General features: G+C 43.0%; 1 pseudogene; it reads right to left on the minus strand.

Annotated features, from left to right (window-relative positions):
- Positions 1–610: 610 nt before the first annotated feature.
- LOC102442320 lies at positions 611–2,106 on the minus strand (annotated as a pseudogene).
- Between the last annotated feature and the right edge of the window lie 12,400 nt (positions 2,107–14,506).

Genomic DNA, 14,506 nt, shown 5'->3' on the forward strand with positions numbered 1-14,506 from the left:
CAGGACACCGTAGGGAATCAGGGAGGAATTGCTGGTGGAGGAAGCAGTAGCTGGGCCCAGGGAGCCCTTGTGTTTAAGGGAGAATAGCCATGAGCTGGAGAATACATTAACCCACTTGCTAGTGGTGGTGAGCAATTTGGACTGCAAAACTATCAGAAAGCAGGCCAGGTGAAAATGAGAGGATAGAGCATTTTTGACCATTTAAGCCACTTTTGTTTTCTTTTGTCTTTGATTCGGACATTTGTTCATCCCCTCCCTTAAAAGATCAATTTGTTTAAGATGAAGTTTCCATGTTCCTGTTAGAGAAAGCATAGTACACACTTAAATAAAGAATATTCTCCTATTAGAGCTCCCATTGCCCAATATGGAGAATATTACAAGTGACTTTAGAATACTTTTCTGGAAAATATCCTGGGTTTTCTCTTCATTGGTGTTTGGTCCCCACAAACCTCTCTGTAAAGCTGCTGAGAGGTGCCCACCCATTTTAGGGCAGCATACCTCTAGAAGGACCATCAGTGCTTCTTCATGTCTCTAGTGGAGTTCTGAGGTGAGGAATATAAGTATCTGCAAAGAGTGTCCTTGGGGTATTAGCAGTGCCTGAATGTCAGCACTACCAGCAGGGCTCCTGCAACATGAGCACCTTGTTGAACGCGTAGTGCACCACAATGTCCTGTTCTACCAGATTATTCTTTCTAGGAAACAATCACAGGGCAGCCAGATGTGTCTAAGGAGGTGTAGTGCCACTTATCTGGGGCACGTCTGATTTCTTAGGGGCTGTCAATTTGGATGTTCTTGGCTCCTTAGGGCAAGATGATCCTCACAGCCAGAGAATCTATCACTTGTTCATCAAACACATGGTCCACAAACCTCATCTTCAGTGCATTTTATAGAGGTTTGGTCTCTCAAATTATAGAGGTACTTATAACTTGGGAGGTTGTAGCCAATGATGTAATGGGTCTTCCACCCTCCAAAAAGAGGGAAACAAGGGTGGATCTCCATTTCTATGGAATCATCCAAAATAAGGAGGTGGCTGGTGGAAATATAGCCAATCTTATTCCGGTAATAAACATCTTGGGCAGCAGTAGGAAGAATGGTCTTTAGAGAATGGACTATCTGGGTGTCTCTGGTAATTACAGCATAACAAAGGCCCCATAAGCACAGCCCTTGTGTGCTCCAAGTCCACATTTTCTTCCACAGCAATATTACCCTATTGAGAGACCTCGATGATTCGGGTCATGCTGGTGATAGTAAAGAAAGGGCTGTTGTTCTCATAATGTACATTAAAAGTATCCTGACTACAGGTAGGGACATTTCAGAGATGTCCATAAACCAGGACGTACTCAGATCGCATGGGGTTCTCCAAGTTGGTATAGCTCTCCACATTTTGAGAGGCAAGCTTCACATGCATAGTTTGTGTCTATTGGATAGAAACAGTAGAAATAATGGTTGCCCTCAGACACCACAAACTGCTTCTCTGAATGAGTGACCTGAGATGGATATGGCTAAAGCACATGGGTCTAGACCAGTGATGGCGAACCTTTTGAGCTCGGTGTGTCAGCATTTTGAAAAACCCTAACTTAACCCTGGTGCCGTGTCACATATAGAAATTTTTTGATATTTGCAACCATAGTAAAACAAAGGCTTATATTTTTGATATTTATTTTACATATATAAATGCCATTTAACAAAGAAAAATCAACCAAAAAAATGAGTTCGCATGTCACCTCTGACACGCGTGTCATAGGTTTGCCATCACTGGTATAGACTGTTTCCAAAATGACTGAAATCTTCATCACAGGATCGAGAGCAACTGGGAGCTTGACCATGAAGAGTCCGGTTTCTCATACTTCCAGATTGTTCTCCTCCTCATCTTCTCCCTTCACTTGCACGCTGAGGTGAGCCAGCCAGGCCTTAGCTCCAGCTCCAAGGCCAGAAGGAAGGAGATGGCTGGGGAAATGGAACTGCCACCCGGGTGGGCCAGGACCACATTGACTGTCACTTGGCCAGGTGGCTGCTCATGTTCACTGAGCAGAGGCGTTGCCTGGTGCTGAGGCCCAGGCCCAGAGCAGAAGGAGCAAAAGCAGCCGGGAGGTAGGGACTCTCCATGACGGGGCTGAGCTGAGCTGCCAAGTATTTTCTTTAAGTATATATTTTTTATTTTTGAATTACAGTTGACATACAATATTATATTAGTTTCTGGTATACAACATAGTAATTAGACATCTATATAACTTACAAAGTGATCACCCCCATAAGTGTAGTGGCACCAAACATAGTTATTACAATATTATTGACTACATTTCCTATGCTGTACTTTACAGAGGATGGGTGTTTTAATCATTTTGTAGATGAAGCCATAATATTAAGGGAAACATCCCTTGTCATTCAGTGTAACATAAACTGTAGTAGGTTGCTACTGAACAACTGAAACAGAAGTGCCCCTGCACGTCATGTTGTCATAGCATAGGTGCTATTTACAGCCAGGAAAAGTGAAGCTCAGTTACCACACAAAAGACCTCCCCGATTGTGTATTGCTGATTTCCTCACATTGTGGGCCTCCAGGATCTGCTGGCAAACGTGGGGGTGAGTCAGGCTTGAGCCGCTGATTCCAGGGCCTAGATAAGGCATCTGGAAATCTCTCCACGAGCCCACAGAAATGGTCACCCACTTTATCAAGGTTGCTTAGGGTGGTGTCAAGGGCATAGTCCTGCTGGGCCCTGTGGCGCCTATGTGAAGGCAGGTTTGGGCCATTGTATCTGCACAGCCCAACACCCAGGCCGTGTGCTGGAGGGTGAAAGAACTCAGCCTCAGGAAAGAGGTTTATCCACAGAGGGAAAAACGCAAGGCAATTCCCAGCACTGAGAAGGAACTAATAAATTTTCCGTGTATGAATTCCTTCAAAGCAGTCTTAAAGATATATCCCCAAAGGTTACAACCCAGACAACACTATTATTTCCCTTTGAAATATGCAAGTAGGGAATAAATGAACCAAGCACCTCAGCGAGCCTGTGGCATGAATCTGTTGCCTGATTGGTTCAGCCTGACCTCTTTGTGAATTCTCCCCTCTCAGGTGTTCTCCTTACCTGAGGTCCAGTTGATGGAGACCCAATGCCTACTGGTCAATCGAAATGGTCACAGGCACCTTTAAATCCACTCCAAAAATATACTCCTGCATCTCAGCTAGACTCCTGACCTCTCTTTTCAGCCATCCCCCATTCCTTCAAGTCCAAAATGCAGAACCATCTTCCATCTCTCACTTTTCTCTGTCCCATATCTAATAGTTTGTTTGTTTGTTTAGGTTACCGTAAAATATACAAAACATAAAATTTACCAGTTTAACCATTTTTAAGTGGACAGATTGGTGGTATTAAGTGTACTCACATTGTTGTGCAACCATGGCCACTATCCATCTCCAGAACTTTTGTCATCCCAAACTGAAACTCAATATCCATTAAACAATAGCTTCCTACTTCCTCTAGCCCAGTGGTTCTCAACCTTCCTAATGCCTAGACCCTTTAATACAGTTCCTCATGTTGTGGTGACCCCCAATTTCATTGTTACAAATTGAACATAATTAAAGCATAGTGGTTAATCACAAAAACAATATGTAATTATATATGTGTTTTCCAATGGTCTTAGGCGACTTCTGTGAAAGGGTCGTTCGACCCCAAAGGGGTCTCGACCCACAGGTTGAGAACCGCTGCTCTAGCCCCTGGCAGCCTCTATTCTATTTTCTGTATTTATGAATTTGATTACTCTAGGTACCTCATATAAGCTGAATTATGCAGTACTTGTCCTTTTGTGTCTGGCTTATTTCACTTAGCATAATGTCTGCCAGGCTCATGCATGTTGCAGCATGTTAGAATTTTCTTCCTTTTTAAGGCTGAATGATATCTGTTGTATGTACATACTATATTTATTCACCCATTCATCTGCCAATGGATGTTTCTAATCGTTTGTTAATCTTATTAATTACTAGTTTATCATTGCTCCATTACTCTAATTGATGCAGAATTTCCTGAATTTCCTACTTTGTCTCTTTGTCTTAAATTTCTTCTTTCCAGTCTTCTCTATGCACCATCTGAATAATTTGCCTAAAGTTTCTTCTAGTAATAATTGCCCTATCCTTCCATGTATTCCAAATTCTTGCCTCTCAATGGCCTGAGCTCAACCATCTCTTTTAACCTCAACTCATTTCTTTTATTAGTAGTCCCATAGTCACCCTACTTATCAGGCCAAGAAACATTGGTTGGATGAGTAGTGTGTTTGGGGCACAGAATAAAACAGAAAGTCAGGAAAGGTTCCAAAGGATGAGTCCACCCTAGTGACCTGGAACATGGCTTGAGAACTCTCTACCTCCGCCTCTCCCGTACCCTCTTCATGACTATGCCACCCACCAGTTGTTCTCTGGTCTGTTCTTCACACCTCACTCTGTGAGCCTTGTCTCCCAGTGCAAGTGGGACTCCCACCCTGTCAGTTACTAGTTCCCATGTGGTTATGAGCTCACTTTCTGGAGCTAGATGACCTATCCTCAGCCCCAGCTCTGATGCTCACTAGCTTGTGCTCTGGGGCAAATTCACATCACTTTTATTACAGTATATTGTTATATTTGTTCTAATGTAGTATTATTGTCGCTAACCTGGTACTGTGCCTAATTTATAAATTAAACTTTATTATAGGTATGTATGTATAGGAAAAACCATGGTATATATAGGTTTGGTACTATCCACAGTTACTTTGGGTCTTGGAAAATACCCCATGTAGATAATGAGGGACTACTGTATTATTGCAGTTACCTCTTTGTGATTACCCTTAACTGTACATTTTAGCTTATTTATTAAGTTTCTGCTCTCTCTAAGGAATCTTCAAATGTGCCTGGCACAGGAGTATACTGGTAACAGAAACACATCGTCTGCCCTCTTCAGGAGCTCCTACTGCGTATTTCTATTTCTTTCTAGAGCCCCATGGTGATAGCATCATGCACTGCTCTTCCTCCCTCCCTCTCTTCCTTCCTTCTCTCTTTTTCTTCCCATTCTTCCCTCTTTCCTGCCTTTCTTCCAACATATACATACGGGGTGACTACCCTGTGCTGCATACTGCCCCAAATGCTGGGGACTCTGCAACAGACAACACACACATTCCTTCATCAAGTGCACTAATCAATGAAGAAGGCAAATTATACATGTGTAAGTGAATAAGTAATATGATTCAGGCAAGCAATAAATACTCTGGGAAAATCGAGAAGTATGACAGGAATGATGTGTGCTGCTTGACATAGTTCTGTCAGGGGCATCCCCTTGGAAGGGACGTCACCTGAGCAAGACCTGAAGGAAGGTGTCAGTCCTGAGCAGACCTGCAGGAAGAGCAATCCAGGCAGAGGAAACATCCAAGAACCAGAATCAGGACTGGGCTTGGTGTACTTGGGTGAAGCTTGTAAAACAGGGTGAAGGTGGTAGGAAGTGAAATCAGAGAGGTGGGTAGGAGATCATGGTCTTGTTGGTTCTTGAAATGTGTGGTTAGGGGTTTGTCCAAAGTGTAATGATTAGCCACTTCGAGAACAAGGGACATGATTAACTTAGCAAGCGACAGGAGCCAGTGTGTATGAGAAGAAGCAGAAAGACCAGGTGGCTGCCGCTGCATAACAGGCATAGCAGGTGTTCGGTGAATGCCTGCCGAGCCAAGCATTTGCTGGTACTGACTGGGATGATGTAACTCTAACTGAGCACCCGCCTCTAGCTTATGCCTTTTAATGTTTAAAAATCAATAAGAACTAAGTAGATATTGTGTTGTCTGAATTAGATTCCCCAAATCTTAATCTTGTGCTAATTAGAAGAATGAATTGATTAAAATTCTAAGCTCAAAAAGAGACTATGTTGGGCAGTGGTGGTAGCAATAAAAAAATATTTAAAAATTTAAAAACATATTTCCTACAAGAAATTTTACATAGCAGAGATGGAAGAGATAAATTCAGTCCTTTCTTCTCCCTCTGATACAACATGTGTTGATGTCATTTTAAATATCTCATGGGGTGAGTTTTTATTGTTTTTTAAAGGCAATTGTTTTCACATTTCAAACATCCTTCCATTAAGAATTTAAATTGTAATTTTTTTCTATTTTAAACTAACAAAGAGCCAGTGAGTGTATGTATATTCAATATAAGAAGTAATAAGAGAGAGCTGACTGGGGGACAAAAGGTTGTGACATAAATACTTTTTGAATTAATTTCTTAGATCTATTCCATTATGTTGGCTAATTTGAAAGGAATTCCTGCCTCATCTGTGAAATTATTCATTTCAGGTATTTGTAGGTTACTAATCTTAATCTTTTACTCCTTTTCTGTTCCCTAATCCATGCCCCAAAGGAAAAAAGAATCATTGATTAGCCCAGCTAAACATCAAAAGAATGATCTTCCCCATAAATCAACCCCTCCAGTCTCTTTATTGCTTTGTTGATTTCTCCCAAACATCCCCATTTATCTACTGGAGTACCTATTCCTAAAGCCTTAGACTTGTTGTTAGAAATTCTTCTTTGCTTTTCTGCTACAGGTAATTGTCCACTAGTAATGATTAGAAAATCAAGCATGGGAAACAGCCCAGACAGTATCCAATCTGAGAAACTCAACCACATCTCATCTTGGGCATCAAACTGACTAAAACCCAAGACTCTCAGTCCCTCACTTTTTTAGAAAGCACCTTCAGGTCCTTGTTATCGCAAAGGTAATCGGTGTGCCTTTGTTGGTTTCTTCTTTTTTAGAAATGAAATTAATGTGACGATAACCTCCTCACCAGACCTGAGTATTGATTTCTGCTTCATTTTCTGATCCCTCTTCTAAGTTCTGAAAACACTACCAAAGGGGGATATTGATCAGCAGGCTGCCTGTCACTTCCTTGGGCACAAAAGGAACAAGCCCTGTCACCTCCATGCCCCAGAAGAGAGCTAAAGGTAAAGGGTCAGAGATGAAAGGCTTCTGATTAGTTCTTCTTTGTAATCAGCCTCCCGGGAAGCTCTGAGCCTCTGTTTACACCTGTCCTTGGAGTTTAAGATGGAAAACTTTTACTCCCAGGCCCATGCACGGATGGAGGTGAAGCAGAACCCTTATCTTTTTCAGTTTCTTATTGGGAGAGATGGATTGTTTGTTGTGAAGGCGGTTTGTCTTTTTAGGTGAAAAGCGTATGCTTCCGGGGCCTTTCATTTGTCGCCTACACTCCCAGGACGCCATCTGCTATAGGAATCTCAACGCTTTTAGGCCTTGACTACAGAACAGCCAAATTAATTTCCTCTGAGAAAAAAAGGGCGCAGCCCCTGAGGGACTCCTTTCCCTCTCCTCAAGTTGCAGTGATGCCATTGATTTCATTGTTAAACCAGAGCAGAGAGGGTCAAGGGAGTTTCACGAAGTGAAGAGAAAGAATGCAAGAAAGAAGTCATTGCTTACCCATGTTCACAGAATGCCTCAACCATCGCCTGGAGAACAAAAGTCTGCTAAGATGGCCTTGGCTTAATCCATCCCCTTAGAGTTAAGTCAGTGACTAACCTTTAAAAACTGGTCATGTCATAAAATTCTGGTACTTCTTGTTACTCTTTGATATATATTCTCTCCTTCCAGTCCCAGATAATTGCTTTAAAGCAGGCATACACTTCTCATTTGGTTCTGCCAATATCCTCATCTACTCTCCTTTCCCTTGCCATGTTCTAGTCACTTACTTCTCACTTATCAATAAGGAAAGTTATTTTCATGCAAATCTCCTAATTGTGTCTAGTTTCTAGAACTGTGTACATATGACTAGGTGCTATGTCCGATAAGCCACAAAGAAGGAAGGAATGTGCAGGGTTTAGTTGAATAATCAAAGCGACTCTTCATGCTTAATGTAATTGTTAGGGTGCAGCATGGTAGGTGGGCATAACATCTTGAGGATTTGGCCCCAAAACAGCCCTCTTCACCTCTACTTACTCCCCTTCTCTGCTCTTTCCTATTCCTTTTCCTCTGAGAGGGACAAAGAGAAGCAGTTTACTCTGGTCTCAGAGCAATAGCTTTCAGTCACCTTCTCTTTCCAGACCTGTCAAACGACCTCTCAAATCTACCAGACTACTTCCTGACCCCACGAGGAGCTCCATCTCCTAGTCCTCTCAAATCCCAACACAGAAACCAGAGAGCAGTTGTATGTGGGCTGTGTGTAACCATACCTGTACCCAGTTTACTAGGGGAATGTTGACTGCATTACTTGCACCCAGATTTTATTATATTTAATAAGTTATATAGTTATATTTCCCTTGTGTGCAGGAAATAAACTGGAAATTATTTTCACAACTGGCAGAGTATAACTAACTATAAATACAAGGCACATTTTTTTGTCAAGGCTCAGTGATCATCTTGAACTAAGGTGGCCATCACACAGCCCTGGTGGGGAATGAGAATCTCTGATTGCTTGAGAAGCAAATTCACATTCGCTAAATTTCCTGGAAAATATCTTTCATGTGTACATCCAACTTTCCTGAAAATTTCAATCATGAATAAACTGTAACTATTTTTTTGGAAAAATCCATATAGACAGATTGACTATTTGTCCATATTTTATTTATTTATTTATTTATTTATTTATTTATTTATTTATTTATATTAATCCTCAGCTGAAGTTGTGTTTTTCATTGATTCAAGAGAGAGAGAAAGGTAGAGGGAGAGAAACATCAATATGAAAGAAGAAACATAGATTGGTTGCCTCCAGTATGTTCCCTGACCTGGGATCAAACCCACAACCCTTCTGTGCTCACAGGACGATACTCCAGCCAACTGAACCACACCAGCCAGGGCATGTCCATATTTTAGATTGTGGCAATCAAACTTAGCCTAACAGGCACAACGAAAGTCCAGAGATACCTGACTTACAAAGGCAATGTTTCCTTCTCTCTACTCCTCCAGTGTCAATTTAATTCTGTTATAAAATAAATAGGATGGTTTTTCAGAAGCCTATCTATAAATGCTAATTTCATCATGATAAGCAAGAAATCTCAGTGCTATTTGTTTTAGAGTATTTTCCATCCACATTGAGCCCAGCTGGTAACTCAACTTGGTTCATAAAACAATTCACATAGATACTGGGATTAGTAGACCTTTGAAGACAGTGTCAATCAAGATAGGATCACTTTGTACCCTGCTGCTTCTAAATCCTGCTGCAGTTTAGCTCCTCCTTATTGTCTGGCAATTCTGGATCACTAATTAACAACACCTGGGCATGTGAACATTGCTTGCCCAATGAGTATATGATAAAATTTAAACTCACTCCATTAAACCATGTCACCAGCCAGTAATAGGTGCCCTTCAGAATTAACCTGATGTGACTGGGTTAAGTCAATATGATGTTTACTGTTTGCTTGTTTAATTCTTGTTTGATCTCACTACAGATGAGATTTGCCCAGTTCCTCATGATTGCACACCCAAGGACTTGAAGCCTAGCAAGGAAGACGTCCTTGGGGAAACTGAAACAAGAAATAGAGAAATTGGTTCTAAAAGACATTGAAAGAAGATCCACCTACTAAAAGAATTTAGAGCTAATCCTACTCTCTCATTAACTATTTATATGATATAGACAAGTAGATGCCCTAGGCATGTTTGCCCTCTAACTTAATGATGAGTTGAACTAGTTATATTCTTTAGGTTCCTTCCATTAATTAATCAAAACGTTAATTAATCAACTGGCCTTCTGGCTGTTTCTCCAGCCCTGACCTCGTTCTGGCCAGGTACACTGCACACACTAGACTCCCATGCTGGGTGCTCACCCTGGGTCTTCACACAGCTGTCTTTTCACCAACAGGACTCGCTCTGATGGCAGTGCCATCAGAGGCCTTCCAGACAGCCTGGCCTCCTGCAGAGAGTCCCCTTGCCTCCTCTCTGCTCATTTAGGCAGCACATATCCCCATCCGAACTCAGAGTGATCACATTATGGATCTTGCATTGTGCTTGTCTCTCCCTTTCTCTCTTGTTCATAGCCAAGTCCCCCCATCAGAGAAGAGCCTGGCTCTCCCTGGAGTTCAGTAATTGGTTGAATGGATGTTCAGAAAGAAAAGGTATCACTCTGTATCATGTGGACTATTCACATATGCTATGACTATCTAACTGTCTTGGTTGTTTTTCATAGCCCATGGGTGTGCTTTTTTTTTTTATGAAGTGCTAGCCTTTTTTTTTTAAACCCACAACCTTTTTATTGAAAAATAATATCAAACTTACAGAAAATTTCTAAGTATAGTACAAAGAACGTTTGTCTCTCCTTTACCCAAATCCATCAGAAATCATTTACTATCAACTAATACTGACAAGCGTAATGTGCCTGAAAGGGACAAGTAATTGCCATAGATGTGCTGAAAATTCAGTGTCTCAATTCCATTTGTATGCTGAGACTATCTACCCAAGCTGAAAGGGATAGTGGAATAGAAATCTGAATAGTTAATCAAGGAAACCATACTTTCCCCCTTTTCTTGAGTAGCAAAGTTCCCCTTCTGTCTCAGCCCATTTGGGGGCAGTTGCCTCACCTTTGTATTGCACACTTTTGGCATTTGCCAGCAGCCTCGGGCTGCCACTTCCTAGGCATATTTGCTTCTTTATCCCCTCAGCATATCTTCTTGCCACTCTCCTTTCTCTTCTTTGGCTGAGAGTTGCCAAACAAAAGTTATGGACAGGCTGAGAATAAAAAGAAAGCAATGGACACATTAAATTCTTAAACCTTTTGGGGAAAATTAAAAAGTCCCTGTAGTGATTTCTAAGATCATCTCCTCTAGGGGGTGGAGAGCAGCATGATGAAGTAAAGAGCTGACAACCAGACAGAGCACAGCCTGCCCCGAGCTGGCTGCTGCGAAAGGCGCAGAATGGAGCCTGGAGGTCATGGCCATCGGCAGCTCCCTCCTCTGAACCTAACAGATAGTGTGCCATCACCGCACATCGGCCATTGTTTGTTTCACACTGTTGACACAGAGAAATGAGCTGCCTCGTCACCTACCCTGTGCAGAAACCGCCATTTCCTCTCTCCTGCACAGGTAAATATTTACTGGCTCTGTGACTTCCAGGTGTATCAGCATTCAGGGTGACGTGTGGCCAAGTCAGCCCGGGGTCAGACGCCAAGGGGCACAGAGGCTGAGCTTCTTGCAGCGGGCAACAGTAGCAGAGAGGGAGAAAGGCTTTAACTCTTTGGGACTCCGATGTCATTTAAATCGGCACTGAAATACCGTTGTCATTTGAACCCTAAGATCATTAGTCTTGAAAATAGTCTCAATCTCAGGTACAAGTATGTAGACTCTGTGAATTTCCTCATTGTGGACATCAAGGCCTAGGAATTAAAAAGAGGAAGAAAGGAGATGAAGAATATAAAAAGAAAGGGAAGGAAGGTCCCTGCAGTGGATGGCTGGCTGAGGGACACAGACTTCCTTTTGTGGACATTCCTGGGCCTCAGGACTGTGGCTTGCTTTCCCCATCCTAACTAAAACATGGGAATGGTGGGGTCCCATGGACAGAATCAGATACCTAACCAAGTTCATTATTAGACTGTTTTTGGAAGCCTAAATATACCTTCCAAAGGGATCTAGATCCCAGATAAAACCCAGAGTTAGAAAAGATGTGAGATCAGAAGTTAGGAAAAAATCAAACCTTTATTGAACCATGCTTTACAGCTGTCCTTGATTTTTAGTCCTCAGCGTCATCATGAAAGGATGGTATTTGGATCCGCATTGGATCAGAGAGGCTGTCTCAATCAGAAAGGGTCAGTGACCCACCTAAGTCCACCGAGAAGTAAATGACAGGACCAGGCACCCATCATTGTTCTGACTCCAAATCTTACCCTCATTTCTCCACAGAACCTTGACTGCCACTCCATCCTAGAAAACAACAGATGTGGCTGGAAACACATCTGAAAGCAAACACGGCGAGAGGCAAGCCAACCTCAGGGAGAGGCAGCCCCAGCTGCAGGTGTGAGGGGGAAGGGACCAGGACCGGGTGGGCAAGGAGGAAGGCTGGCCTGGGTGCTGGCAGGCCCGCTCCCACGCAGCCAGCCGGGTCCTGCGAGCAGATGGTGGCACACGTTTCCTCCGATTTCACAGGCATTGTTCTGCCTTTATTGCATGGTCTCACTGTCTATCATAGACGGAAATGAAATTGGTCTGGAATGGTTTCCTCTTCCCACAGTCTTCTTGGTTCCGTACTGACAGATGACTTGTAAATATAATATCCTCACAGATAGGAAAATTAAGCGGATCTATCCATTTAATGTTTGTGGGTTTTATTTCCTATTTTAACATGAAAGATAGCACATTTGCCTCCAAGATTTCCTTATCATACTAGAGTCTAAAAAAAATGACTTAATTTTCCTGGGTCATCTGACTGTCCGTTGGAGCCGTGTGGTGTCAACACTCGGCGCTTGGGAGCTAAGCCAGCCTTCTCCCCAGTCTCAGGCCTTCGAGCAAGTGACCACAGGTTTACAGAGGACGGTGAAGAGGAGTGAGACCTTGCTTTCCCTGCCCGTGGGCTTGCCTTCTCCCGGGGCCCTGCTTCACCTGGTCTTCCTCGCTGGTTTCTATAATCTACAGATCTTTCCCTGCTACTTGCTATGTCTCTTAGGAGGCCCATTTTGTATGCTTTTTAAAAAAATTATTATTCATGATGTGCAAACCACATGCTTTTCTGTTTTACCTGCAACTAAAGGGTTTTTCCCACCCTGGACCTAGAAGGTGCATGTTTTGCTTTTTCGCTGTCTTTTTCTGTCAGTGTAATTAGTCATTTCTGTGGCCCTAGAAATGCCTGTTGAAGGAAAATCCATTTTCCTTTCTGCTCTTCTCTAAAGCATATTCTAATGTGCTTCTGCCGCTCATGCTGACAATGCTTGTTTTCCATAACACTGTGAATACTATTACCTAGATTGGTATTTCACGAATCTTTATAAAGGAATTTTTAGAACTTTCTTGTGCTAGCATGCATTATCTCATTTAATAACCCAGGAGGTAGATACTCGGATCATCCTCCAATTTATAGATGAGGAAACGGGCTGTGAGATACGCCAAATAATCTGTTCTCATCCCACAGCTCGCAGCCCCAGCGACAGAAGCTGCTAGGCCGTGGGAGCTGTGCCTGTCTGGCTGCGAAGCCAGGCCACTGCCCTGAGGGTTCTACTGAGGCTGGCAGAACCTTTGAAAGTGAACTGACATGGGGGGGTCCAGAAAAGTTCCTTGGTTGGTGCCATGTCCTCATTCTCACCTTGAGAACCGCTGATCTCATGGATAAATTCCGCTACGAATTTCATTTGCTTCCATCATTAAATAGAATTCCTTTCCATTTGCAAAAATTAAATCTAAGCGCCCACCTACCTGACATGCCCATTTCATCTTCTGTACTGAGAAATCATTTAGAAAAATTATTGGCCTGAAAGATTACATTTGCTTCCCACCCTGAAGCACCTTTTTGCTGGAAGGATTTGGTAACCTGTGTCATATTTGGAACTTTCGAATTGAAATAGAAGTTTTACACTGTTTGTCATTTGCTGAGGGTTTTAAGGGGAAAGTGTCAACATAAATTTGGAATTTCCTGACTTTTGCAGATTTGAGTTATAATCTTGACAGGACTAGAAAGGAAATCTGAAAAAAAAAATTTAGAGTGTTTTATTGTGGAAATGTCCCCAAACATTTTCATCCCATTTTCCCAGAGAAACCTGACAGCTTGGGGTGGGGCGTGGGGGGAGAAGAACAAAACCCGATGGCCACATCCTTGAACTCTTTTGTGTGTTTAGAACAATGTCCCGTTAAAATCAAACAATATTGCTGCTAAATCTGTCTAGAATAGTCCTTGGTAAGTGCTCTTGCCTGGTGGAACAGCTCTGTGGGAAGGGCGGGTGGTCCAAGTGATGAGAGCGAGGGCTCCTGTGAAGAGCAAGGGTTCAATGCTGACAGTGGAGGCGGCTAGGCACGGCGAGATACAGTATCTGTCCAATAACCCTGTCATCAGCTCCATGAATGCCTGGGCCTTTAAATCCTGATCAGAGTGCAGAGTGAATACCACCACTGCAACCAAGTGGAAAACAAAAGCCCGGGCAAGGGCTGGGGGGTGGGTAAGACTCATAAAGGAGAAGTCATGAAGTCTGGCTTTCTGGCCAGATTTCCTCTGGAAGGTGAGGTGTGGCCGGCACTGTGTGTGAGGACCGCCTGGGAGGGGACGCACACCCTGCCTTCAGACGGCAGGACCTCAGCCTGGCCTGCAGCCAAGGAGCCAGACGCCAGGCCCCGGGCTCTCAGCGGTGGGAGCGGTCGCTGCGCCTCGTTATACAATGGTATTATCTCAAGCCAACCACGGTTGCAGAACCTCGCAATGTTTCCTGTCCTTGCATTGCAGCACAAACTGTCCGATTTCCAACTGCTTTCGGACACACTGGCACTCGGTCACCAAGCTCGGAATATACATGTCTAAAGCCACTTCTTCCTTGGGAATTGCAGACGTGGCATGCCGTAATCCATTGTATTTTTATCCCCTCTAGAAGGACCT

This window comes from Myotis lucifugus, unplaced genomic scaffold (genome assembly GCF_000147115.1).
Source record: "Myotis lucifugus unplaced genomic scaffold, Myoluc2.0 scaffold_17, whole genome shotgun sequence".
Lineage (NCBI taxonomy): Eukaryota > Metazoa > Chordata > Mammalia > Chiroptera > Vespertilionidae > Myotis > Myotis lucifugus.